We start from the raw sequence: 26,635 nt of genomic DNA, 5'->3' as shown, positions 1-26,635 counted from the left end.
ATGGTCGCCAATGTAATATGGAACGAGAATATGAATAGTAGTGGTAGTGTCAGCAGTAATAAGTTGATACATCAAGATGCGAAGAGTCCCAATATTGGTGAATAAACTGTATGCAACAGTTTGTTTTAAGAAATTTAAACAGTAGTGGTACTGACACGGTACATAATAGTAGTGCAAAGAGTATGGAATGATCTTTGTGTCTGTGTGGGTTTGTAAAAGGTGTAATTGTGTAATTGATGACTACCACAGAAACAACACACATACGTTCACCACATTTCAAGATGCTTTGGGGAAGTGAGCTCAAACGATGGAAAACGAATTGGACGAATTTTTTTTGATAGCAATGGATCAAGTAAGGAATGGCTTGGAATCATCATACTGGTGAGTCAAAACTTTATAACTACTTGACTTTTATTTATTTGAAATCACAAACTTATGTTTCACGAGTCAAGAGCTGAGAGCTGGATTTCTGATTAATAATAAAGATGAAAGAGGAGAGAGAAAGAGTGGTGAAATGGGCTGAGCTCGATTCACTTCACGCCAAGAGTTTGTTATAAAGTTTCAATTCTCGTTTAGAAAACTATAACAAATGCTTAAGGATCGAAGGGTAAGAAAACGAAAATAAAATGAGTGAAAGGAAATTTAAATTTGAGTCATGGGCCGAGAGCGGATTCTTAGTAATGACAATGGCATATTATTGAGAAAATTCAGGTGAAATTGGCCCATATTAAAAAAAATATATATAAATTTTAAAATGAATATGCATCCTGGAGTCAGGGCTGAGAGCCGGATTCTCAGTTGAAAAAAATTTTGGAAAGAAGGAAATTGGATTGAGGATTGATGAATTGTATATAACATTGAAAGACTCACACCACATGGCTTCCAATGTAACTGTATGAGTGGATTGATTGAATAAATTGGAGGAGAGTCGAAAAGCAACAGAAACAGAGAGTTTACTAAAACCAATAAATCAAAAAAATTTTTATACCATGTGTATTAGTGAGACTTCTATTTTGCAACACAATACCTTATGAACTAGCAATACATGAATAAGATATGGCGTCCCCATGTTATTTCCTCAACGGTAATCCTTCGACACTGTTTGCATTTTTCATGCATGAGAAAAGAATCGAGAAGGTGATGCTAGATTGTTTTTCGTATTTTCAGGCGTTGTCGCTCAATAGTCTTCATTGTTTTTTTGTTATAAACTGTCAATGACCATCGAAACAAAGATAAAACGATAAACTTAACGATTAAACCAATATTAAAAAAATCTGCGATGGAGACTTTCAGACCGGTCAAACCATTTGATCAAGTAGACAATCTCAGCTAGCAAGGAGTGGAGGAAGTGGAAGCGCAGTCTAGAGTACTACGGCAGCAAGTGGACAGATAGGAAGAGGAAACCAGCTGCTGCATCTTGGGACCGGACTTGCAGGACATTTGATAACTTGCCGGGTTCAGGATGTTCCGCACGTTACCCCGGATCCGCCCTTCTGATGTAGCCATCCAGAGCGCAGTTTCTCATTTCCAACCAGCAGACGCGAACGTGAGGCGTATTCGGCAAATTTACAACTTCAAGGAGAACGTTTTGGATTTTGTGATGAGATTACGTTCAGGCTAGTCGTCGATTTGATCAAGAAGGCTGGTTAATGAGAGAGATTATTACGATTGCCGAGAAATGCCTATCGTCGGCTCTTCGCAAGAAAAATTCGAGAAGGATGAACGCTGAGAAGTAGTGGCTATTGGAAAACTATCGAGGATGTCGAGCATCAGTGTAGGAAATGGTGCAAAGAGATATCGAAAAACCAGAACAAGGTTCATCAACATATCGTTCATCCATCGAAGAACCTCTTTCGAACAACGCTATCATCAGCCACAAGCGAATCTTCGTAGGCAAAATTTTCAAACACCGCGATTCAGGTTCGAAGCCAAAAAATTGGTCTCCGGGAGTCAGTTCAGCGTAACATCAGTTGGAGGACGTCAACCAAACAACGACAGTAGAATTTGTTTTGGTTGTGGGCGACGTGGCCATCTTAAAAACAGTCCTTCCTGCATCGCTCGGGAAGCGCAATGCTTGAAATGCAGAGCTGTCGGTCATTTTGCAAAATGGTACAAGGTCAACGATGATTCCGCTCAGGGTACTCCACCTTCTAAGCGCATCAAGACAGTTATGGAAAACGAGGAAAATTGAAAATGTACGGAAATCAGGAAGCTCGCACGGAAAAGGAACAAGATATCTGTTTCGTAATGGTGAAATGTATTCCGATTCAAAGTTGGAGGATTGAGACTGTCATGCGATGATTGATTCTGGTGCTGCAGCAAATATTATCGACTCAAAACATGGCGGCAATGTTCAGCGATGCGGAGCAAAAGTGGAATTCAACCGAAAGTCGATCGGTCTTTAAGGCTTATGGTTCTTCAAACCCTATTGAATGCTAGGAATGTTGGGAAATCGAGGCTGCTAATAAGGTTGAAGGACATTTTACATAGCAAGTCACGGAATGCAAAGCCTTCTGGGGATGAAACAGCAAAGATGCTAAAGGTGCGAAGATCGGGTATAATGGGTCGTCCAGAAACTTCGGCCGCTTTTCCGAAGATTAAAGGAGTCATCGGGAGATCCTGATCAACGCAATGAGGGCCAGTACAACAAATCCGTATCTGCCGGGCTCCATTTGCATTGAGGACAAAATTGAGAGAAACTTCAATATTTGATGCATCAGGACATTATAGAGAGTACAGCAACCATCGGCATGGTTTCCAATTGTACCAGTGGTAAAGGACAATGACATTCGTCTGTGTATCGACATGCGCAGAGCTAATCAAGCTTAGTTAGGGAGACACACCCATTGCCAATAATCGAGGAACTATTCGGGGAATAAACGGTGCGGTCCATTTTCGAAGCTGGATATAAAGGAAGCTTATCATCAATGGAAATTTCCGAACGCTCAAGAGACATCACAACCTTTATAACAAAACAGGGATTATTCAGGTAAACGCGGTAAAGTGTTGATCTAATTCAAATACAATAAACAAACCTAATCTAATAATGTATTGTGAGTTTTAAGAGTTTTACAAATTTCTGACAGATATAAAGGCTGATGTTCGAATAAGCTGCGCCCGGAATTTTCAGGGGTGATGGAGCCGTGATTGCTGGGTTAGATGGCGTGGTCGTCACTTGGATGACATAATGATTTGGGGCGGACCTCGAAGAACATAATCGTAGATTGAAGGCACCTAGCCCGTCTCCAAGAATATGGAATTCTACTGAATAAGGAGAAATGTGTTATGGTGTCTCTATACTTGAATTTTGGGTCACGAGTTGTCCAGTTCAGGTATCCGCCAACAGAAAGTAAGATCTCGGCCATAAAGTCATTTCGCTCCCACGAAACGGTATCAGAGCTGGCAGCTACCTCGGGTTGATCAATATGTTGGCAGATTTCTACCATCATTGGCAATAACAGAACCTCTTCGAAACTTGTTTGTACTGGAGAAAATTTGATTGGCAATCAAAACATACTCATGCTTTGAGGAAATCAAGATGGCCTGAGTGGATCGAATTTTCTTGGTTATTATGAGCCCAAGGACCTATGTATTGTTAATAGCTGGATGGTCCCAGTGGGTTAGGTGCTGTTTTGCTCCAGCAGGACGCAGAAGGAAAGCGGAGGATCATATCGTTTGCAAGCAAGTCTTTAACAGAGATTGAAAGAAGGTATTTTCAAATTGAGAGGGAAGCGTTGTCGCTGGTCTGGGCCGTCGATAGGTTTCAGTTATACTTTACTAGGAAAAAATTTAAACTGATAACTGATTGCAAACCACTAATATTTCTATTCAAAGAGCGATCTGAAGCCCTGTGCCAGAATAGAACGCTGGGTATTGCGTCTACAGACATACAACTTTGAAGTGGTATAGAACCAGGAACGAACAATTTAGCTGATGCGCTTTCCCGATTGTCTGTGACTAACCCGGTGGCTTCAGACCTTCGGATGAAGATTGTATACGCAGTGACCTTATGTGGATTTCCTTGTGCCGTATCAGTTGAAGAAGTCCAGACAGAGACGAAAAAGATCCAAATCTAGCAAGTTCAACAAAGTTTAGAACAGGGATTTGGAATGAAATGTCAAGGAATTTAAACCTTTCAGCCAGAGTTGTGTCGTGTTCAAAACTTACTGCTAAGAGGAGATAGGCTAGTCATTCCGGAATCACTAAGATCTCGAATATTGAAATTGCTCACGAATCCCACCCTGAATGGTTGTCAGAAGAGAAGAGACTCCAGAAGGATGGTAGCCACAGATGGATAAGAAAGTTGGCATTCGTAAAAAATGTAAGAATTGTATTAGTATCAACACCAAACCCTCCGGAGCCGTTGAACAGGACCAAATTGCCAGAAATGCTTGGGCTGATCTTGCGTCGATTCTGTTGGGCCACTTCCGTCCGGTCAAACCCTTGGTGATTATTGACTATTTCAGTCCTTCACAGAGGTCATCATTATGAAGCAAATTACAGCACAATTGACAGTGAAGGCACCTGAGACATTTTGCCGTTTCGAATGCCGAGTCTATGAAAACTGATAACGGTCCCCACGTTAGCAGTGAATCCAGAATTTTGTCAACAATTCGGCATTCAACATAGAAGAACAACGCCTTATTGGCCTCAGGCTAATGGTGAGGTGGAGAGGATCAACCGATGCATTGTTAAACGATTGAAAATCAGTCAAACTATAGCTCGGATTGGCAATGGGATCTTAGGACTTTCATACTTATGCAAATTCAACTCCGCACTCTTACTGGCGTAGCACCATCAGTATTGCTGTTCGGAAGGAGAATGAAAGATAAGCTACCTGGCTTGTTGATAAGAGGATCAAACATCCTGGAGGAGATTCGGATCGATCATCTAAGAAGATAAGAGGTGCAGAGTATGCGGACTATCGACGCAGTGCAAAACCATCTGAGATAAGTCAAGGTGATGTAGTAGTCAGCAAACGGATACAAAAAGAAACAAGCTCTCAACGATGTATGACCCTGAAGAGTACGCCGTTGTGACAGAAACGGTCCAGATATTAAGTTGAAGTAGGAAAGTGGAAGATATCTCATCGTATGTTTCTCACTTAAAAGCTTTTTTCAGGTACAATGGATTCCGATAATAAATTGATTGAAGCAGATGTTACAGAGGGCGTCGAAGAACCAACACAAATCAATCCGAACCTAACATCAACAAAAAAAATGAAGCGTACTCGATTCGAGATTCTCGAAAACCAGACTAGATGAGGGAGTAATCTAGGTAACGTCTCGTAAAAGAGAAGTTAGGCAACCAGTATTTTTAGTGATTATAAGATTGGCACCAGGGTGCGAATTCTCAATCTCAGTGACTGAAATTTGTTGATATTGATACCATTCCCTCTTCACACTCCTTCCAGCAGTGAAAACTGAAAATGGTTAGCAGCAAAATCAAAGATAAAGAAACAAAGACCTCTCTCTCATTGCAACACAGCCCGCACTGACAGTCTATTCAGTTCACTCGCTGCTGTGTGAATGCGACGGCCCTATATAAATGCATGGGTGAATACTATCACTTGAAAGACAATGACAGGAAATTTGTGCCGAACGATCATCAGATTCAGCTGCTGTTGGCAAACGAGTTTGCTAGCTACTCTTTGCTTTGTCGTTCTGACTGAAAGGCACCGTCATAGGCAAGAGGAGCAGAGAAAATACAAAACAAAAGAATCACACTAGCAGGCATTGTTGATAAATTGCACCACTGATTGGCACAATCAATCAATTTTGAGGAAGGGAGAGAAGTATCGGTCCCACCATTTCTATTCATTTGTTTTGAATAAAAATATACCTGTAGAGATACACTTTACATCCTGCATGGGTGCGAGATACATATGTCCCAATGAATAAAGAACATTGTCTTTTGATCTACCAACGCGACTAGACGTGTTTAGTTGGATATCCGAAACGACGCGATTCTACAGGGTATAGCCTCCCGAATCAGTTCTCAAGCTGTCATTTGCGAAAAAAGTCTCTCGCGGTATGCTACATATCGTATATGACAGAGATGATAAGTGAGAGACTTGTTCATTCTTTTAGGATCTAACCCTGGTACCGCGGTTAAACTCTTAGACATGTCGCGACTCTCACTTTAACTACCGGTCTCTACGTTGACGGTAAGGAGAACTGGGGTGACTAGCCTTACCAGTCGCCATATTAACGAATTTGCGAACTGTTAATCTCTTCTAAGCACTAAACCACTTTGCCAAAGTGCCAAATTAAACTTTCACTGCCGAAATAAAACACTGTTTGGCACACATACTTATACTTGATGGGTTGCTCCACTGGACTCGATCCTGGGACTATCGCTTCCAGTCGCCCGAACGTTGGAGCGCCCTCAGGTCTCTCTCAACTGCAAAAGTCGTGTACGCGGCCTTCCATGAAGCATACGGCCTCTTCCGGGTTCTCTACTGAATATTATCTTGCTTGACGTTCTTCCGGCATACGAAGTGACCGACACGTAGTCTGCCGTGTTGAATAAGCTTAATAATATCCAGCCCTTTAACACTTGGTACAACCTGTGGGCTCTCCTAGCTGTGCTACAAAGCAAGACCATGCTGAGGGTGGCTGGGCGATTTCCGGTGCCGGCTCAGGGAATTTTGGATTGAAATTGTCTCGACTTCCATGGGCATAAAAGTATCATCGTGTTAGCCTCATGATATACGAATGCGAAAATGGTAACCTGGCTTAGAAACTCGCTGTTAATAACTGTGGAAGTGCTTAATGAACAATAAGTTGCGAGGCGGCTCTGTCCCAGTGTGGGGACGTAATGCTAAGAAGAAGAAGAAGAAGACAACTCGATTCATGCAACGCCGCCAGATACTGTTCTCTGCTACCGCCAAGTATTGTCTGCAATTACGATCAAACACTGAAAGCCCCAGTCAGTTCTTTAACGTCCATGTTTCAGTGGGTATAAAGCCAGGAAGAATCAGAGGCATATAGCGAATTTTGACTTGTTTGTGAACGGACACAAGCTGGTTACAAGTCCGTAACAAGCCCTAGTTGCAGCCTAATACGCCTTTTCACCTCACGGAAACATCATTATCGCACGTCAATGTTCCAAGATAACAAATTCTTCTACCACTTCAAACTTTTCACCATCCAACTATTTCGCTACCACCACCACCTCACGTTGATTGCCAGCGACCATATACTTCGTTTTGCTGGTATTGATCGAGTCCAATTTCGTTCTCTTAGAAAGGCACAAAAGCCGATAATATCGATACTGTCCGCAACCCAGGAGCATATGCGATTTGTGATAATGGTACGCTTCTTTGCACTAGTTCTCCTAATCGCTCCTCGAGCGCTATATGGAACAGTAGATTCAAGAGTGCATCACCCTGCTTCAATCCATCTAAGGCAGAGGTTCCCAAACTTGGGTCGCGACCCCAGGGAGGTCTGGGCTGTTCAGTGGTGGGTCGCGAAAGACAAATCTTAATTCATAATTTTGTTACTATTTTGTCCCACAAATCTATTCCATATTTTGAATTAGGATCTAACAATGATTGGATGACTTGAGGAACAAATCGACGAGGTCAAGGCCTTTTTTTGTTATACGATATTTGCAAGTAGAAAGAAGTCTTATACTATCCAAATGTTGCGTTGCTGTAACGAGTATTTCAGATTGCATACCGATAGTTTCATGTATATTCTTTACCTTTCTTACCCCAATTGCTTATGGATTTCCATTTGGGATTCAATGGAAATCCAATTGAGGTCCAAAATGATAAAACATGAAAGCTTACATTGCCCACGCCCATCTTTACTAGGAAAGGGAAGGAAATGGGATGTACATCTATCAACAGAGGCCAGCGACTCACGCCCTCATAGATGTCAAGGAATTGGATGGGGTAGGGTATGGTGGTTTATCATTATAAGCAAATGATAGAAAATTTGGAAATACGTTGGGAGTGATTTGTAAGAAATTTATGTCGCTCCATTATCCTTGCGATGATTTTCCTCGATGGGGCGAAGGTATTAGCCTTGCCCTGGCTAATAGCCCAGGTTAGCGCCTTTTCGCTCTCTGAAACGAAAAAAGAGCAAAAGAAATTAAATTCCTTCCCCCGATATGATAAAGATTTTGATCAACAAATGAGTTCTAGGTGGATGAATAAATGATCAAACGGCTGCAAACAAGCCTCTATTGTCGTAGCAGAAGCAAACCGATTAACAATTAACTTTTTCACTATGCCAAAAGATATTGATAAAATTATATTAATTGATAAATTAACGAGTCTATTTTAGATATAGTTTAATAATAATGAAAAAGGCTATTGTGGTAACCCAGATATATGTTTATGTATGGCAGGATTTGTTTTCTTATGTGTCTGGTGTAACATTACAGGCATATGGAAATGGAAACACTAATGGGGTTAAATTGCCAAAAGGGTATCCTTGCATAACATCGTTTGAAAAAACTTTTATTTAAACTATGAGGTGTAGCACGTATTTCAGCTCGCAATTGCTTTTCCAGCATACATCAATTCGATCTCGCATAAGCGATTTTACTCAATCTCTCAACATATAAATCTCTCTATCTTAAGACGGTAGAAAATGCGACGTAAACAAAAATATGTACGTTCCACGACAACGTGATGCCAAAATGTCTATAATAGTCTTTATCTGGATGAGAAGATATATTCACTCATCCAAATTCCTTTCAAACATCCAAAAAATACTTTTCACTTTTGAAATCGAGAGAATTATAAATAACATGATAGCGTCAACGTATAAAACAGTCCTCCTCTTAACGATGAAGGATTATTTTATACATTAAAAAGATTCCTGGCCTTTGGCAGCAGGTGAGGGATTTTTATAAGTTCTAGTGAAACGAACAAATAGGAAGATTTGAAGGCGTGAGTTTAGCATTATTGTGTGGTGGTTAATAGCTTTAGCAATAATTGTACGTTCACTGTGACGATTTGGTATGTGTTTATTTTAAGATACCGTTTTGTAAAATAGAATGATTCACGGCTCAGTGGTGTTACAACGAAAAACGAAGATATCTCATTTTTTTTTATAAATTGGCTCAATTAGGAGTGAAATAAATGGTTAAAATATTAAATATTGTGCGAAATAAATGTAGACTTTAAAAAATATCATTCGTAAACCCGGCTTCCAAATAGTATAAATCATAAGTTTTATGTGCAGTGAGCCGGAATCAACCATAGGCCCAAGTATGATTTACCCTATAACTCACTTGACCTCGGAATCGGTTTAGTTAGAAATAGTTGCATACAGTGTAGAATTTAATGCATAACTTTAATCATTTTAAATATTTTAACTGAAAATGCACGCGAACAATCCAGGTAAAAGTTACAATGAGCTGTTAGAAAGTGCTGACTCGATAACCCAGAAAATGTTTTTGTATGGTAGATTTGCTTTCATGAATACGGTCGGTATGAAGGATCAGAATATCGACTCATGGAGAATCGACCGTAATACATGGACAAAATAGAATCAATATGGTGAATAAAAGAATATGATGATTATATTGAAGGAAATGATGTACTTACGAGACTAATACTGGACCACAATAACCATTACTTGAGATTCCTCTGCCAGTTGCCAGAATAGAGTGTTGAAATGCACCCCAGCTTTGCTCGGAGGCGATTATCTTCGGGCGTTATATCATGATTAATTTGTTTCATCATGATGAAATTTAGCTCCTCGATGTCCACCACAGTTTCTTTCTTTGATCCGCATTATTTTCCAGATGAACTGGAAACCATAGCGCTAGAAAAATGCTCCTCCGTATTACCAGCCGAAAATGCAAGAGAAACTCCAACAGCCATCTTCAGTCCTAGAGCACTTCATGATGTTCGACAACTTGAAAAAGCAATGCATTTTTCATCTTTGAAGGAATTCAAACGAATTAGAAAATGTGACGGACAAGAATTTTACCTTCTTCATTCACAGCACACTATGTTTTTCGAAGTTCATACTATCCAAATGTGCTGAACCCAATCCAAAACCAATCCTAATCCAATTCGAATCCGATCCAATCAAATCCAAATCTTTTAAAATCAAGAAATCAATTCAAATCCAACAAATCTAATCAAATCCAATCCAAATCCAATTCTAATCAAATCGAATAATTCAAATTCAATCTGAATAAATTTCAAATTCAATCCAAATTCAATTCAAATTCTATCCAAATCAAATTACATCCAATCCAAAAATTGGCGGATTTTTGGCAAACAATGATGGAATAAAGCAATTTATTATAATTTGTCCAATCTAACGCGAACTCATTTTTATCCACACAAAATCAATGATTTGGTACCTGGTGCCGATGGGTCGCAAGCAATATGGGATTCAGCTAGGTGGTGCTATCCAAAAGTTTGGGAACCCTGATCGCATCAGTTTGAAATCATTTATCGACGGGTGATGAATACTTCATTGCTGGCTGCTAATTAATCAAGTCTGTGTTAAAATCCACGTCACCGTAACTGGATTATAACGGCTAGGTAATGCGGCGAATTCGCACGTCATCAATTGCCACTGATGGAAGTGGCTGCAATCTGTTAGTCAAACAAGAAGACCAAAATCCCTGATTCTCTGATCATTAAATTGCGTCTTAAATTACCGAGCTGTGATAGAGTGAATCATCCTCTTTGTTCAACAAATGTTTTACCTTTCCAGGTGCATCATTAGCTTCCGCTGACGCTGGGGACGACTTCGTCGGAGGTATCATCAGCCCGAGAGTTCCTGCAAAATCTGGAGCCATAAACTGTTCAGACTCATCCCGCTTAACGTCGACAGGATGATTATCCGGTGTAGCGTGTTGATACTGCTGGTGCTGCTGGCAGTGAGTGGTGGTGGTAGTGACGGGGCCGAGGTGCTCCCAGGAATGGCAACTTCCAGCCAATTATCCTCCACAATAACGACATGCATGCGCGCTTTGAGCAGAACTGAAGCGCTTACGGAAACGACTGCCAGCAGGAGGATGTGGCCAACAATCGATGCTACGGAGGATTTGCCCGTGTGTGGCGCACAAGTGAGTACACGTTGGATTGGGATATCCACGGGGAAGGCGTGCAGATGTGGAGTTAACTTTTATTACATTTGTAGAACGAGGGAAGTGTTTTGGGTTTTCTGTTGAAAAGTGATTAGAAAGTTAAGTTCTGGATTATCGGCGCTGAACAATTATTGAAACTTTGATCACCTTATTGAAGAGTGTAACGATAAAAGTAATTGAATCTACAGTAACCGCATGGTGCACTAGAAGGAAAAGTGTGCGTTTCAAGTGGCTGACATTATACCTAATTATTTAACCTAATCCCTTGGTGAGGCAGTAAAGTTATTCTCACTCACTGAGTTAGCCAACGACAGACGTCTGTGGGTTGGAAAAACCATTATAGAAGTAGATTAGCAAAATAACGTCGTTTCCTTTACAGGAAACTACCTATAGGTAGTTTTGTTTGCACATAAGAAAAACCACGTAAAAGCTTCAATACTTACTGACTCTGTAGGTGCAGATATATTTCAAGTGCATTTAACCCCTGGGCATTCAATATCAACGGAACGTGTGTAATGCATGGATGGCTCCAAATAATTCTGCCAGAATTTGTCTCAGTCGCCAATCACTCATTTCATAAGATAATGCATAAAATGTATTGTATGGTGGACATTTAATGGTATGTTTTGAAGAATTTTATCTAAAGTATTAATTGTCCGATTTATAATAATTATCGGATAATATTTACAGAGTTAGATCAATAGCATATTATAAAGACAGACATTTGACTCGTAGCGCTTGATCAATTAACTGTATCTATAAGTTTTTAACACTGAATTATTATGCAAAATATTGCAAAAGTACAATGCTGCAAGTCCATTATAGGACCCATTTCAAAATTCAGCAAACAAGTCAAACTCTGACTAAATCATTGAAACTAATCAATGGCGCAATGCGGTCGAGATCTATCTATATTTGAAGCTTGTGAAACGAACAAACGCAATAGATGATAAGAATTGTTTGTCAGTGACTGAAAAATGCAGAACTCCTTTATCGATGATATTCAGTCATGTTATTAAAAAAGCGATGGACATTTATAAGTCATTGAACTCTATAAATATATTTAACGTGAATCAAGGGATACTTCAGACAGATATTAGGATATTTTGAAGCGCAACAGTAATAGCTATGGAGCATTTGCATACTGCTGCATCGTGTGGTGCAGCACCCCAGGACGATGTATTACACGCCCCACACACCGTTCCAACATGTTGGCCACAGCAAATTTGATTCGGTCGAGTAATGTCGGACCGTCTGTGGGCAAGTTGCACGACTGTTGAACAGAAGGTTTCACAGTTGTAAAGTTCGTCGGATGAAACCAAACCCGTTTGATTTTGCTCTCAGATTTCGGTGGGCGGAGTCAAATGCTTGTGGCTGTCCTGTTGTGATTGTGTGTAGTGTTGTTGTACAACACTATAGCGCTTCTGGTTGCCGGAACATTTCACCGTAGAGCGCCGGGATTTTTTTTTAGAATTTTGTTGTCGAACATTGAGTTCGCGTTAGACACACACGGACCAATATTATGGCCGCCGGTGGTCCTTTTGGAAGATCCGAAACATCCGTGAAAAAAGTCTTCCAAGAATTCTTGTCGAACTCTGAGTGGGGGAATCGAAAACGTGGGAAAAACGCATTGAAGTGCGGCAATGGAACGATAACGGCAGCGCGACGGAGATAAAGCAGGGATTACAGGTAAATTCGCATCATCTTCATGCTATCTCAAAACGCAATGCATGCGGATTTACTTCAGACAGGTTTTTTAAACGTTAGAAGGTTTAAAGGAAGTTTTAATTATTTTTAGAGGCGATTTAATTTATTTTCAATAATATTAAAATAAACTTTTAATTGAATACTAGTTGATGGATGACTGCTTTCAACATATCAGAACAGTAGGTATAATGTTAGTTGATGTCATGAATCGTCCAGAAATTCCTCCGGAAACTTCTTAGGGGCTGTCCACAAACCACGTAGACCAAAATTTCACATTTTCATTTTCTGAAGTGGTTGGAGCCATCTGTGTAGTTCTCATGTTCTGTCTGTCTGCAAAATAAATTGCCTAATGGATTGAGATATAAAGAAGATTCTTACTCACGGTCTCAGAAGAAGAATCCGAAGCTAATCAAACAATTAAAAAAGACTATCCACTCTACTGCTGTTCTACGCATGCTTGTACCAAATTCAAAAAACGACAAATGAGAAAAATGGCATTTGAAATTGAACACTAATTTTAATTGCTATGTATAACCATAATGCAATATAAGATTATTACATCACAGAACCATTCAGAAGACTTAATTTCATTGAAATCATTCTTATTTTTCACTCACAAATAGAATTTGCACCAACGATCATGAAAATAGTTTGGCGGGACAGTTATGCCGAGAAACAGAGCACTTGTTTTATGTTTTTTACGCATATCAGCCCCGTTCAATGCATGATTTCGTGAATGACTACTGCGATTGACTTACGTCTCCGCATGCTTTATCTATGGAAGTGAACCTGTCACGTGGTTGAAGTGATTATGTCGCTTAGAATGAGTATTGTACAAATTGCCCCCTTTAAACCAGTGCAACAGGCTAAGATTGCAAGATCTAAACAGAAAATGCTATTTCACTGTGTGTTGCTCCATAAAATAACAGAATCCGCCATAATGATGAATTTAATCACCGCGAGACAATTATGCGTAGAAATTAAGCAATGGTACAAATAGACTTGATGTTGTTTTCAATGATTTTCCGAATAAAGTTCGAAATTTGTTAGAGTTTTCTAAAAGTATACATCAAAATAGACTGCTTTATGGTGAAAAGTCAAAATCCACAAAAACTAACATGGGACAACTATGCGTATAAGGGCAGTCTAGCGCTTAACTCAATTGGCTTCACAATATTTTTTCAGTAAATCACCGAAGGGGCTAAAGAAAAAGGTAACTGACAAATAAATGAGCAGAATTTAGAGTTTGTTTTAAGCAAAATTTTAAAGCGGCTTATTTACATTGTAAACAAATGCATGTTCTGATTCAACATCAATAAAGTTTTGTTGAAACAACCTAATATTTGAGTTTGATATTAAATAACTTCTCATCATCAACCAACAACCTAATTCACAGTTGAAACAAATTAAACTTTTAGATGGAATGAACCAAAAATCTAGGATGAAATAACCTACATCAATTTTTTATGTTAAACTAAATTCTTGACTTCGTATCAACCCATTAAAATTGTTAGTTATAAACAAATGACATGGATTGAAATAACAAACTTGTAGTTTAGAATAACCAATATTTTAGTTTGAAAAATAACCAAAAATTTGGTTGTTTCAAACTAATTCGTTTTTGCTCCGTAAAGCGAATGTCCAAAAAATTCTCATAAGAATTTCCGAGAATTTCCGAAATTAAGAAAAATTCCCTCGGGGACTTTCCAGAAAATCTTAAGTGGACATTCTGAATCAAAACACCACCCATCCAACACATACAATAACCCAGTAATAAGAGCCAGTTTACAAATATAGTAGAGATAGACATAGTCACATAGTCACCAGTGAACAGAAAGGTGAACATAAAAGTGAACATTTAGTGAACAAAATTAGAGAGCATAACCAATGATGAGCCGATATCCCATTCCGGTTAGAGACTGATAACACAGTGGAGTAAAAGCTAGACACAAAAACTACCCAAAAATTCATGTAATAACTTAAACAAAATGACAGGATTCCTAAAATGTACAACAGATACAGACAATACGACAGGCTAAAAGTATTAAGACAAGAGCGCAAGTAATGTAAGTAATATTTTTTTAAACTTGTGATAATTGTAAACAAAACTGTTTGGATAAACATACAACAATAAATTTTAGATCCTGAAGAAGGTCCCAAATACGGACTAAAACGTCGGAACAAGAACATTATAGTTCGTCTGATACAATAATAAGACTATGGGCTTCAATAAAACAATACGTATTAAAACAATAAAATTCAGTCGAAACGCCACAGCATACCAAAGAATGTCTTTTGCCTTTGTAAATTTTAAATAATTTCTTCATTGAAGTGCGATAATTTTCCTGTGAAATATTCTGCCTAGAATTATTTGTAGTTCCTAAAGAAGTTCCTACCAAACATCAAAAGATATTTTTTGTAGAATCTGTATCATAATCCAAGTGGAAATTTTGAAAAAAATGCGAAAGTTTTTATAGAATTTTCAACACAGAAGAATTTGCTGTTGAAATCATGATAATTTTAAACCGTAGTTCAGACTATTTTTCTGGAGGAATTCGAGAGAGATTTTGGTAAAGTCTTGCAAAAAAAACACGGAAAAATAAAAAAAAATCAAACAAGTGAATTTTGCACAAAGCTGGAATTCCTTGGAACTTCTGGAGGAATTCCTTGAGAAACTTCCCTAGGAATTCCTGGAGGAACTTGCGAAGGAATTCCTGGAGGAACTTCCGGAGGAATTCCTGGAGGAACTTCCGGAGGAGTTCCTGGAGGAACTTCCGGAGGAGTTCCTGGAGGAACTTCCGGAGGAGTTCATGAAGGAACTTCCAGAGGATGCTTATTAGTCTAGCTTGGTATACAAATGTCGGCATAAGATCAACTATGGCCAAAGTTATGGATCACAGACAAAAGGGTACCCACAACCCCTTTTCCCCTATAATTTGGTAAAGCTTTGAACGTGGCACTTATCTTAAGACAAGTTGAATACGAGAATCTACATCGAGGGATTTCAATAATGATGGCAACTGATCCAAAAGATCCGGAACACTATGGAGAAAGGATACTTTTATAAACAAAGGAAGTTGTTTTAGTAGGGTTTTGGTCACCGTGAGATTTTATATTTTTAGTTTGTTGATTTTTTTCGGTGAAAAATGACACACACAATTTCCGTTTTTTAATAACGTTTTGGCTTACTCCATTCAGCCATCATCAGATCTGCGAAAATGTTTTATTCATTACTTCTTAGTTAAATACAATTTTCTTTTTTCACCCACTTACATTGAAAAAAAAATACATTTACATCCCACCAGTGTGGTCTAATAACTAACCCCCTCGATCTATCACTATCAGCTCTCATGTGTATTGCACCATGTATGTGCGTCATCGTCTCTGCCGAGTGGACGTTCGCCTGTCCAACGATCGTATTTTGCACACTAGTGCATTGTAGGCCGAGTCTATATCACCGCATTCTCGTTACAGATTTACCGTCACGTCATTGCCCATCAGCTTTATGTGGAAAGCCTCCGCCTCCTGTATTTAACTAAAAATAATGAATAAAACATTTTCGCAGATCTGATGATGGCTGAATGGAGTAAGCCGAAACGTTATTAAAAAACGGGAATTGTGTGTGTTGTTTTCACCGAAACAAATCAATAATCTAAAGAAAAATCAACAAAATAAAGGAAGTTCCTATTTTAACACATCGAACCAACAGCCTTCGAAGCCTTCAGAATCAGAAACTTGCTTCCGTGGGTACTTTGCCTCTTCAGAAGCTTTGTTCGGAAAAATACTTCATGGCCACCAAGGAAATAAACATAAGTCTCTAGGGACGAATTCAAAAGCTTTTTTGGGTGGCAACATAGGATCATAGGATCGTGGTGCTGTTTTGTTGTCAATGTTTTTGTTCGATCACATTGTTTTTACTCGCTTTTGCCATATAACTCAATTTATCCATGGATGCTCCCACTTGTTTGTTTCTCACATTTTTAATGTTCTGAAAATCCAGCAGGATCGCCAAGGATGAGGCAAGCTAGAGGCCACTTGAAACAATTTATGCCATTGCGCAGTGGGAAAAAGGGACCCAGATTACACTTGGTGCTTCACTACCTGTTGTTGTTGACACATTGCCCGATTCCTTTGATTGCTAATCTGCCCATGATCGCATTATTTGTAACACTCTGCATTTTTGTTCATTTTGTAAACATCCTGTGAATCAAGTTCAAAAGCTTAATTTACTTCATCTAATCTCACAACAGTAAAATATAGGCATTACAGTCTTATTTATTTGGTGGTAAGCTGGAAATGATTGAGTTTATGGGGAGGATTGACAAACGATTTAAAATCAACCAAAATGCAAATGTTACAAAATTTAATATGCTATCATGGGCAGTAATAATGTGATTTGTTAGTTCAATTCGCATTATTCGCTTACTTCGATGGTTTAAAGTAATTGAATATTTGCTTTATTATTGCTGTTCCAGAGAAAAACTTCCTCTTTTACGGTTCAATTTCTTTTAAACTAATGCAGCTGTTAGTTCATACTTTTTTTCTGCTGTTAGGCATGGGATTCTACGATGACAAAGCCAAATATCAGATTTTTGTTTCAGTGTATTGAAGATTTTCAGGCTTGCGGTAGAATCCTCTTTGACAGCTTCGGAAGAACTTTGCGGAATCCCCCAAATGGGAAATTTTGAAAAGTTCCGCAATATATAACGGGTGGCCACTAAAAACCGGGAATTTCAATACTCTAAAAGTTTCTATGAGAACATTAATGCTCTCAGAGAAATATTTCCTTATGTGAATGAATCCTTTAAATACTTAGAAATTGTTGCCCACACTTTTACTCCAACATTTTCAGTTGTTTAAAACATGCCGTCAAAAACAGGAAGTAATGCGGTTTGTGTTATGGATATGGTTCAGAGTGAAAAGGCTTCCTTACGTCTGTTCTTTTACTAATAGCTTTATTCAACTGATGAAAATTAGAGAGGAGTCAAGGTGGTTACATGTGAGGGATGATACACTCTAATAAAAGATTATACAATACAACATCCTCTCTTTTCTCAAATAACGAATTATTTTTCCATTACAAAAGTCATTATATTTGCTTGGTAATTTTCTGTCACGTTTTGGTATCTGTTCGTCACATCTGTGGTCTGTTTTGCTGCACGGTTAAATCCATCGTGTGGTGTGTTACTGATGCGACTGTCACTCGTCATCAAAGTCATCGAATCAGCTGTTGTGGTAGCGGAGTAAGCTTCAAGCTGTCACTGACGGTGTTGTTCTGTTTGTTCTTTCAGTATTTTTCTCAAAATAGGTGGTTCCAACTGTTCAGATTGAGATTCAGTTGTTTTGGTCAACCATAAAATTTATTGGTAGTGATATTGTCACTTCTGCACACACCCGGAAGTTGTTTCTGATAGGGCTGGTGCTGGTTCTTTACGCGGTTTGATGTGTACTAGGTCCCTCCTGTAGTTTGAACCATTAACATCCACCACATAGGAGCGATCATTCAGTTTCTCACTCACGATTGCTGGAGTCCACGGTTACTAGAAATTGATGCTTCTTGCCGCGATAGGTTGCAAAGAATACATCCATCGATACAGTTTGCCACGGATATATTGGAATTGCGTGATTCTTCATCGGAGGTTTCTTCATGACTCAAGAGAAAATTTGGCGCAAATAGTGCATTCCTTCACAACATCCGTAATTTGCGCGCTCATTCCTGGCCAAAACATGTTTTCCCGGGCGAGTTTCAGAGTCGATTCAATACCGTTGTGGACTTACGTGGACTTTCTCAATCATGGAACGATGCAGTGCATTGGGGATTAAAATACGATCACCTCTGAAAGCTAATCCGTCTTGGGTAGATAATTCGCTTCGATACTTGTAGAAAATTTTGGCGGCTGCAGGAACTGCTCGATGGTGTTAGGGCCAAACCGTTTCGGATATAATCGATTACAACTTGCAAAGCCGCATCCTGCTCCGTAGCCTTAATGATGCTATCCAAGCAACTGTCGGAAACACTCAGAAAGCTGCTCATATTATAATCCTCTCAGTTGTCTGAAGATTTTGTGGATATTCTGTTTTCGATATTCGTTGTGTTCGGTTGAGTCATCATAAGGTGCACGCGGAATAGCGTCCGCCACAACATTCTCCTTTCCGGTTACATATTCCAGGGTGAGCTGATATGCGTTGCAAATTCAACAGCATATGTTGCAACCTCGGGGCTGTGAGCAATGGCTTGTTGAATATGTTGATTAGAGGCTTGTGATCGGTTCTTACAGTTGTACAGGGTTCCTAACGATCAGTTGATCAAAACGAACGGCATGCGCAAACAGAATAGAGAGTAACTCTTCTCTATTTGAGCGTAGTTTTTTCCGTTTCGGTCAGTGTTCTGGACGTACAGCCAACGATTCCATCTTTTTGAAATATAGCCACTCCTAGCCCGGAAGCAGCTCGCGTCACACTCTGATAATCAGTGGTTCATTTATTATGTCGTAGTACCGTAATGTTGCGATGTTGATACGGAGCGATTTCACTCTAGAAAATTCCATATCTTCTTGGTGTGTCCATTGCCACGTCTCCTTCTCCGAAATTAGTCGCCGTAGGTTGGAAAAGCTGGTAAGGTTAGGTATGAATCTGTTGAGGTACGTGACCATCCGCAATGAACTGATGTAATTCTTCCCTGTTGACTGGGGACCGGATAGTGTTCAATAGACGAAACCTTTGTATAATCGGGTTATAGAATCCTTCGGCAGTGAGAATATGCCCATAAAATTTCACGGATGTCTCACAGAGTTTAAGTTTTGATTTATTGAGTTTCACGTGGTTTTGCTTCAGTCTGACCAGCAGATGCCTTCTCAAATTAGAATTATGATCACGAAGTGCTTCTTCTATTGTTGAACCTTCTGCCAAAATCAGAACGTCGTCCGCTAAACATTCGATACCTTTGAGACCCTGGATAATCTCCTGCAGCTTTGACTGGAATATTTCAGGGCTGATGAGATACCGAAGGGAAGTCTCCAGCCAGCGGTAACGACCAAAGGGTGTCCAAAACGATGTTAGCTTGCTACTATATTCATCTAGCACTACGTGCCAAAAAACCTTTTCGCATTCTACGGTTAGAAAAGACTTTCGCTTGACCTAGCTCTAGGTAAAATTTCATCCTAAAAGTAGCCAAATTGAAGGTTGGGTCTTTTTCAAAGCTTTGTTCAATGGTATAGGGTCGAGGCATATGCGGATGGATTCAGATTCTCGAAGATCCACGCTTGACAATAAGAATATTGATCATCACCCATTCAGTATGCCTATACTCTCCTCGTAATGATGCTGTCCTTAGCAACTGGTCTAACTCTTGCCTTCAACTTTGGTCGTGCAGCGCGATCGGGAATTCGTCGCCTGGGGTTGCTGTATCACTGGAGTGAACACTGCTGTCGATCTCCAAGCTCACTTCTCCATCCATTTTACCATATCCACAGAAACTTCGCTGAACTGTTCGATAATTTTCTCTGCTTCGATGCGATATATCTTCATGACATTTTGATCACTTTCTTCCGGCTTTGTTTCGATAGGTATCATGCTGACAGTGTTACAAAACTTAATTCAAACTGAACGTCGTGCAGACTTTCAGCGACAAGAGTGGCCTCGAAGCTGACGTCGACGACTTGTAGTACAAGAAGATACCGTTTCGTTTCGGCACATGCAAGGCAGCTTGACTTGACCCAAGACATTGATTATGCTGCCTCCGAATGCTTGAAGTTTGAAGGGAAGGCTGCAACTCTAGATCTGGTTCTCCGGTCAATTTCATATAACCAATCGTAACCTATCAAGCTGGTGTTGGCACCTCGTATCTAACTCGCACTTCACATTTCTCCATTTGTTGCCAACCTTCAGAAACACTTCCGCCAAACATGTCCTCCCTTCTTCGAATTGTCAAAATCCGCTAATCTCCTTTCTGATTTCAGAATCCTCCGACCGCTCACTACACTCGTTATCCGAATCGCTGTCATCCGAGGTGTCTTCGTTGATTTTCTTGACTCTGCGTACACGATTGTGTTTCGACGTGCTTTGACGTATTCTTCCGACAAACTTTTTCGAAGTGATTCTTTCTGGAACACATTTTGCATTTTTTTTTTCCGTATGCTGGACAGGAGCCTTTGTAAACGTATGCCAGTCGCCACAAAACTTGCATAGACGAGATTTTGACGATGAGGCTTTTACCTTGTTTACCTCTTGCATTTTGTCCGTCGAAAGTAAGGGGAAAGTGCTTTGTTGTCAGATCTCCTCTACACGGCACATATCATCGATAGCCTTTGCTGTAGTAAGTCCGGTTACAGTGAGCATTTTAGATCTCAGATGTGGCCACTTATTGGATGTGGCTATTTGTAGGTGATCATTTCAGCTTCAATAATTCCAAATCTGGCCGGTTTGGCTAAAGTCTTCAAGCGAGTCGTGTAATCGTCAATGCTTTCCGCTGTGCTGCCTGGCTGGCTGTGAAGAAATCCATCCTATCTACAATGATATTCCTGGTACGTGTCACTTTGTTTTATTGCCGCCAGAACGGTATCATCCGGCGATATTCTGTCTGCTGCTGTCAGGTCAAAGTTTTAGAGTTCCTGTTCCGACAACTGACAACAGAAAGCTTACTTTTTTGCATTTTCCGTTGCTGGCCAGTCGTCCATGCCAACCGCGGTGGCATAGTTCTTCCAATTGTCTTCAAAAAGAAAATTTTCGTCCATGTCTCCTTCGAGAGACAATGGAGTGTGGAAGCGGCACATTTTGAGGTATTGGTGCTACCCTTGGGGCCCATTCTGCTGCTGTAGCAGCCTTTCAAAAGTTGAGCTTTGATGTTCCAGCAATCTAGTTAGCTGCTCCATTTCGATTCGATACGTAACCGAAGTTTAAATCGCTTCTTTTACGTTACTTTAAACGCGATCTCGAGTTTTCTAATGCCCGACGATTCCAAACGTTTTTTCGAACTTTATACGCGAAAACTTCTGACACCATGTTACGGATATGGTTCAGAGTGAAAAGGCTTGTACGTCTGTTCTTTACTAATAGCTTTATTCAACTGATGTGAAAATTAGAGAGGGAGTCAAGGTGGTTACATGTGAGGATGATACACTCTAATAAAAAGATTATACAATACAACAGTTTGTATTGCATAATTCTTTTAAGCGATCAAATACTGTGGGAAAAGTACACGGTGGACCATTTTAAATGTGAAAATGTTTCGAAAACTGTTAAAAGATTATTGATCAACTGAGCTCCGTTGTATACAAAGGTGATTGGAAGACCAAAGACACGAAGCAACTCATCAATAGGCCATAAAAAGAGTTTGTACAATCCCATTTAATTCCACCACTTAATTTTACCTTGGCAGATTCGTATTTCGACCTCGACAGTAAGGTCGTCTTCAGTGTCTCGTACTTGACTCCACTAAAAAGCTCAAAATAATTTTCTTATCAAATCATCAATAGGATCAGAAGCATCATCCGGAAATGGAAGCCGTCCAGCGGTCATGTAATACCTGCAAAACTAAACTACGCCGCACGCCGGACCACGGATCATATATGCTATTATTCATTAATCTAAGTTTAAAGACTATCACGTTTCATTCTTTATACGTATATCAGATTGAATCTTACTGCTTTGTAGATTTCTTTCCGAGCTATTCTTTCCATTCCCGGTTTTAAGTGGCTACCAATTAGTAAACGGCTTATTTTATTTTATTATGAGACTATGGCCGGAGTGGCCTGTGCAGTACACAAAAGTCTTCTCTATTCACCTTGGTTCATGACTGCACGTCGCCAACCACGCAGTCTGCGGAGGGTCCGCAAATCGTCCTCCACCTGATCGATCCACCTTGCCCGCTGGGCACCTCGCCTTCTTGTTCCTGTCGGATCCTTGTCGAGAACTATTTTAACCGGATTACTATCCGACATTCTGGCTACGTGCCCGGCCCTCCGAAGTCTTCCAGTCACATATAAGTTTTTGTGATCTATGCGTAACATGCGTGCTACTCAGGATGATGCGTCTCCGGATTTCTCGGCAGGTAACGTCATCGGAGGTCACCAGTGAGCCCAAGTACACGAATTCTTCAACCATCTCGATTTCGTCACCATCAATACAAACTCGTGGTGGGTGGCTTACCCGAGCAAAGATGAATAACTAATTGATAACAAATTCTATTATCCAGTTATCTAAAATTTTGTTAACTGAACTTGTTATCATTTTGGTTGAATTAACATCCAACATAACAAAAATGATACCAGAGTTTTGTTCCTGTAATAACTAAATGAAAACAAATAAAGTTATCATCGTAAAAACTGATTAAGTTATCATTTAGTTTTCAGCCATCACTGTTTTATCGACCAAAATAGTTAAATCTACTTTGCCGACTTCGTTACATATTGAAGTGATTGTACGACATCTTCTCTAGGCACTCATTCAATCACGCTTTCTTGAGGAGTAGAAGAGAATAGCACTACGCTTTCTAAAGCATGATCCACTTAGTATTTGGTTGCACGAAATAAGACATTTCTTTACAGGAAAAATACATAAAACAAGTGGTTTAGGTTTTATGATACAGAGAATTTAGTAAACTTTAAAGGAAAAAAATATTGAAAAATTATTCATTGCGATTTCGGATGAATTTTCGAACTTTTCTCAATACCACCTTCCGTTATTTTTGCACAGTAGGAAAATGGCCAACTTGATCTGCCATTATTTCACATCACTTCTATATAGGTAATCTGGTTTTCTGATTGTTTTCTTGGCACCATTTCTCAAGTTTCTCGCGATAATTGGCTTAATGTTTTCGTTGGGACGAAAATTTGGGGTAACTTGATAGTTTTTTCAACGTTCATTTTCATTCGGTTCATAATTATTCCATAAACATCCTCGTCTGTAACGGCAGCTTATTAAGTCAGGCCAAAGCAACACCGGACAGTCGTGTGATTGAATGGATGACAAAAAATCGCTTCTGAAGATACTCCTCCTGTATATTTACCCATTTATGGTCGCTCCAGTGACGTGAAAACTTTAGTTTCTTTCCACAACTGCAGAATGCTTTGACAAACCATCAATTTGTGAGCAATCTTGCCATAGACATATTTGAATTTTCCTGGGCATTACCCTTCCGTTTGGCAAGGTTAAACTTGTATCCCGGGAATTTAAAGCCAATTTTAAAATTAAATTCTTCGCCCATCAAAATACATCAATTGTTTTTCGTCAGAACTTGCTCGACCAGCATTCTTGCGCGATGTTTGGCAACCAGGATCTGTTTCAGGGTCCTGTTGGGACGCTTACTGACATCATACGACTTGAAACCTTTGCGCTAACAGATTATTTGAGCTGTGCTGTAGGCACAGTGAACCTTTTCGCTAAATCACGCAAAGAAATTCCAAAATGGAATTGAAATTCCGAACTGATCTGCAGACTTTCACTTGTAGTTTCTGGTCGTATGTTCCACTTTTACGATTGTTTTGTTCTACGTGATCCAGCAATAGTGTTTCCCGGACAACGTTTGACAATTTAGGTAATTTTAGATACTTTGAAATTCATTCCTCCCTGACCATGTTGGATTTCCAACGTGAGTGTGCAAAATTTGTTTCCATCTCTCGCGTTCCATTTTCGATAACTTTTGAACGTGAGCATCAATACCGATGAAACTTTCACCATAAATTAAACAACCCTTCCGCAACGATGTGATGTATTTTTCTTCTCGGTACGGCCACCAGAGGCGCCGTAGTAATTGGAAAGAAACGGCCAAATACTAAGTGGATCGAGCTTTACAATTGTGCATTTACTGAACACTATTTATAGCCAAATAATGATGTCATGATCATTTTATGTAATCTATACGAAAACCTATTTTCCATTTGGTTGTACTACATATCTTTTTTCTTCTCCTTACTTCAATTTCGAACAAACATTTTTTTCTAAAGCCTATTAGTTTACATATCATTTGTATTTGTGCACACTGTTTATCGCTTTTAGAGTTCGTGAATATCGAGCGCAAGAAGCAGCCGGTGGACTACCCGTACTCTATCTGAACGCCGGTGATACCTACACTGGCACGCCCTGGTTCGCCGTCTACAAAGATAACATCACCGCTGCGTTCCTGAACATACTCGAGCCCGACGCCATCGTAAGTCCTGAGCCACGCCAATCCTTGATAGCCATTTGTTTCACACAATAACTTCATTTTATCAGTCCCTCGGTAATCACGAATTCGACGAAGGAGTCGAAGGCCTTGTCCCGTTCCTGAACGAAGTCAACTTCCCGGTGCTGACGGCCAACTTGGATCTCTCGAAAACTCCCACGATGCAGGATACCAAGTCGCTTCAGCACTCGATAGTGTTCACGAAGGATGGTGTCAAAATCGGTGTCATCGGTTATCTGACGCCGGAGACGAAACAACTGGCGCCGATTAATACGGTGGACTTTACCGACGAAATTGTTGCCATCAAGTAAGTTTTCATTTGGGTTTTGTTCGTTTGTTGAAACGCATTACAACTATTGTTCCATTACAGCAAAGAAGCCGAGGTTCTCAAAGCCCAAGGGATCAAAATCCTGATTGCTTTAGGGCATAGTGGATTGGAGCGTGATCGGGAGATTGCCGCCAGTTGTCCCGATATATCGATATTGTGTCATCGGAGGACATTCGCACACGTTTCTGTATTCTGGTACTGTGGCCCGATATTGACCCTTCGGAGGGTCCCTACCCGGTTATGGTGATAAACGAAGCGGGACGAAGCGTCCCGGTGGTTCAAGCCTATGCCTACACCAAATATCTGTAGGCTATATGAAGGTTGAATTCGATGACAATGGAAATCTGGTGTCGTTCGATGGTAGTCCGATACTGTTGAATGGGAGTGTAAGCACTCGCGATTCGGACGTTTTGGAGCTACTGGAAGTGTACCGTCCGGGTATTCTGGAGCTGGAGGAAGTAATTGGAGAAACGAAGGTGCTGCTGGATGCCACCAGGTGTCGGTTTGAGGAGTGTAACATTGGAAGCATGATCGCAGATTCAATGGTAACGGTTTACACCATGTCTTACGACAACTCTAGTGATAGTTGGACAGATGCGGCAATTGCATTCATTCAGGGTGGCGGAATAAGGGCATCGATCGAGGCTGGAAATATCACGAAAAAGGATTTGAAAACGGTTCTTCCATTTGGCAATGCCATAATTTTGGCCGAGGTTACGGGGGAGACAATCATGCAGATGTTGGAGCGAAGTGTTTATAGATACAATGGGAATAGTGGTTTTGGCGAGTTCCTGCAAATGTCAGGAGTGCATGTGGTATACGATTTGAGCAAACCCCCAGGTCAGCGTGTTGCCTCGGTGGAGGTACTATGCACAAGATGTGCCACTCCGTCCTATGGACCCATTTATACTTATGATCGTTACAAGATCATCATAAGTCAGTTTTTATGGGAAGGCGGCGACGGATATGACATGTTCAGTGGGCGTAACTTCCAAGTACTTCCAGTGGGGAGAGTTCGAGATGACGGAGGAATACTTGAAGTGAGTTTTCACCCATCTATCCGGCCATTGAGTGGCGAGTTGTTTTGAACGGGAAGTTAATCCGGATGATACGACTACGACCACATTGGCGCCAACAACGACGACGGGTGGAACTACCGGAAACGGTGATGGTGCGGCTGGAAGTCTTAAAGCTACGACGGTAATCGTCGAGGCACTAGCACTTGTTTGTATGTTACAAAGAGTTTTTATGTGATAAGTTGACTGATGTTTCAACTCAGGTTCCAAAAGTAGTTGCACTTACAGAGAAAATATTCCTATAGGATTAAGAACAAAATAAATAAAAATGTGTACATGATTTTTTTACTTTAC

The 26,635-nt window shown here is 40.1% G+C and overlaps 1 pseudogene; it reads left to right on the top strand.

The window, feature by feature from the left end:
* LOC134221811 (protein 5NUC-like) lies at positions 1 to 26,545 on the top strand (annotated as a pseudogene).
* Positions 26,546 to 26,635: the final 90 nt, after the last annotated feature.

The sequence above is a fragment of the Armigeres subalbatus genome, chromosome 3 (genome assembly GCF_024139115.2).
Source record: "Armigeres subalbatus isolate Guangzhou_Male chromosome 3, GZ_Asu_2, whole genome shotgun sequence".
In the NCBI taxonomy this organism is placed as follows: domain Eukaryota; kingdom Metazoa; phylum Arthropoda; class Insecta; order Diptera; family Culicidae; genus Armigeres; species Armigeres subalbatus.
The sequence above is the reverse complement of the archived record's forward strand: the minus strand, read 5'-3'. Positions and strand labels throughout refer to the sequence as shown.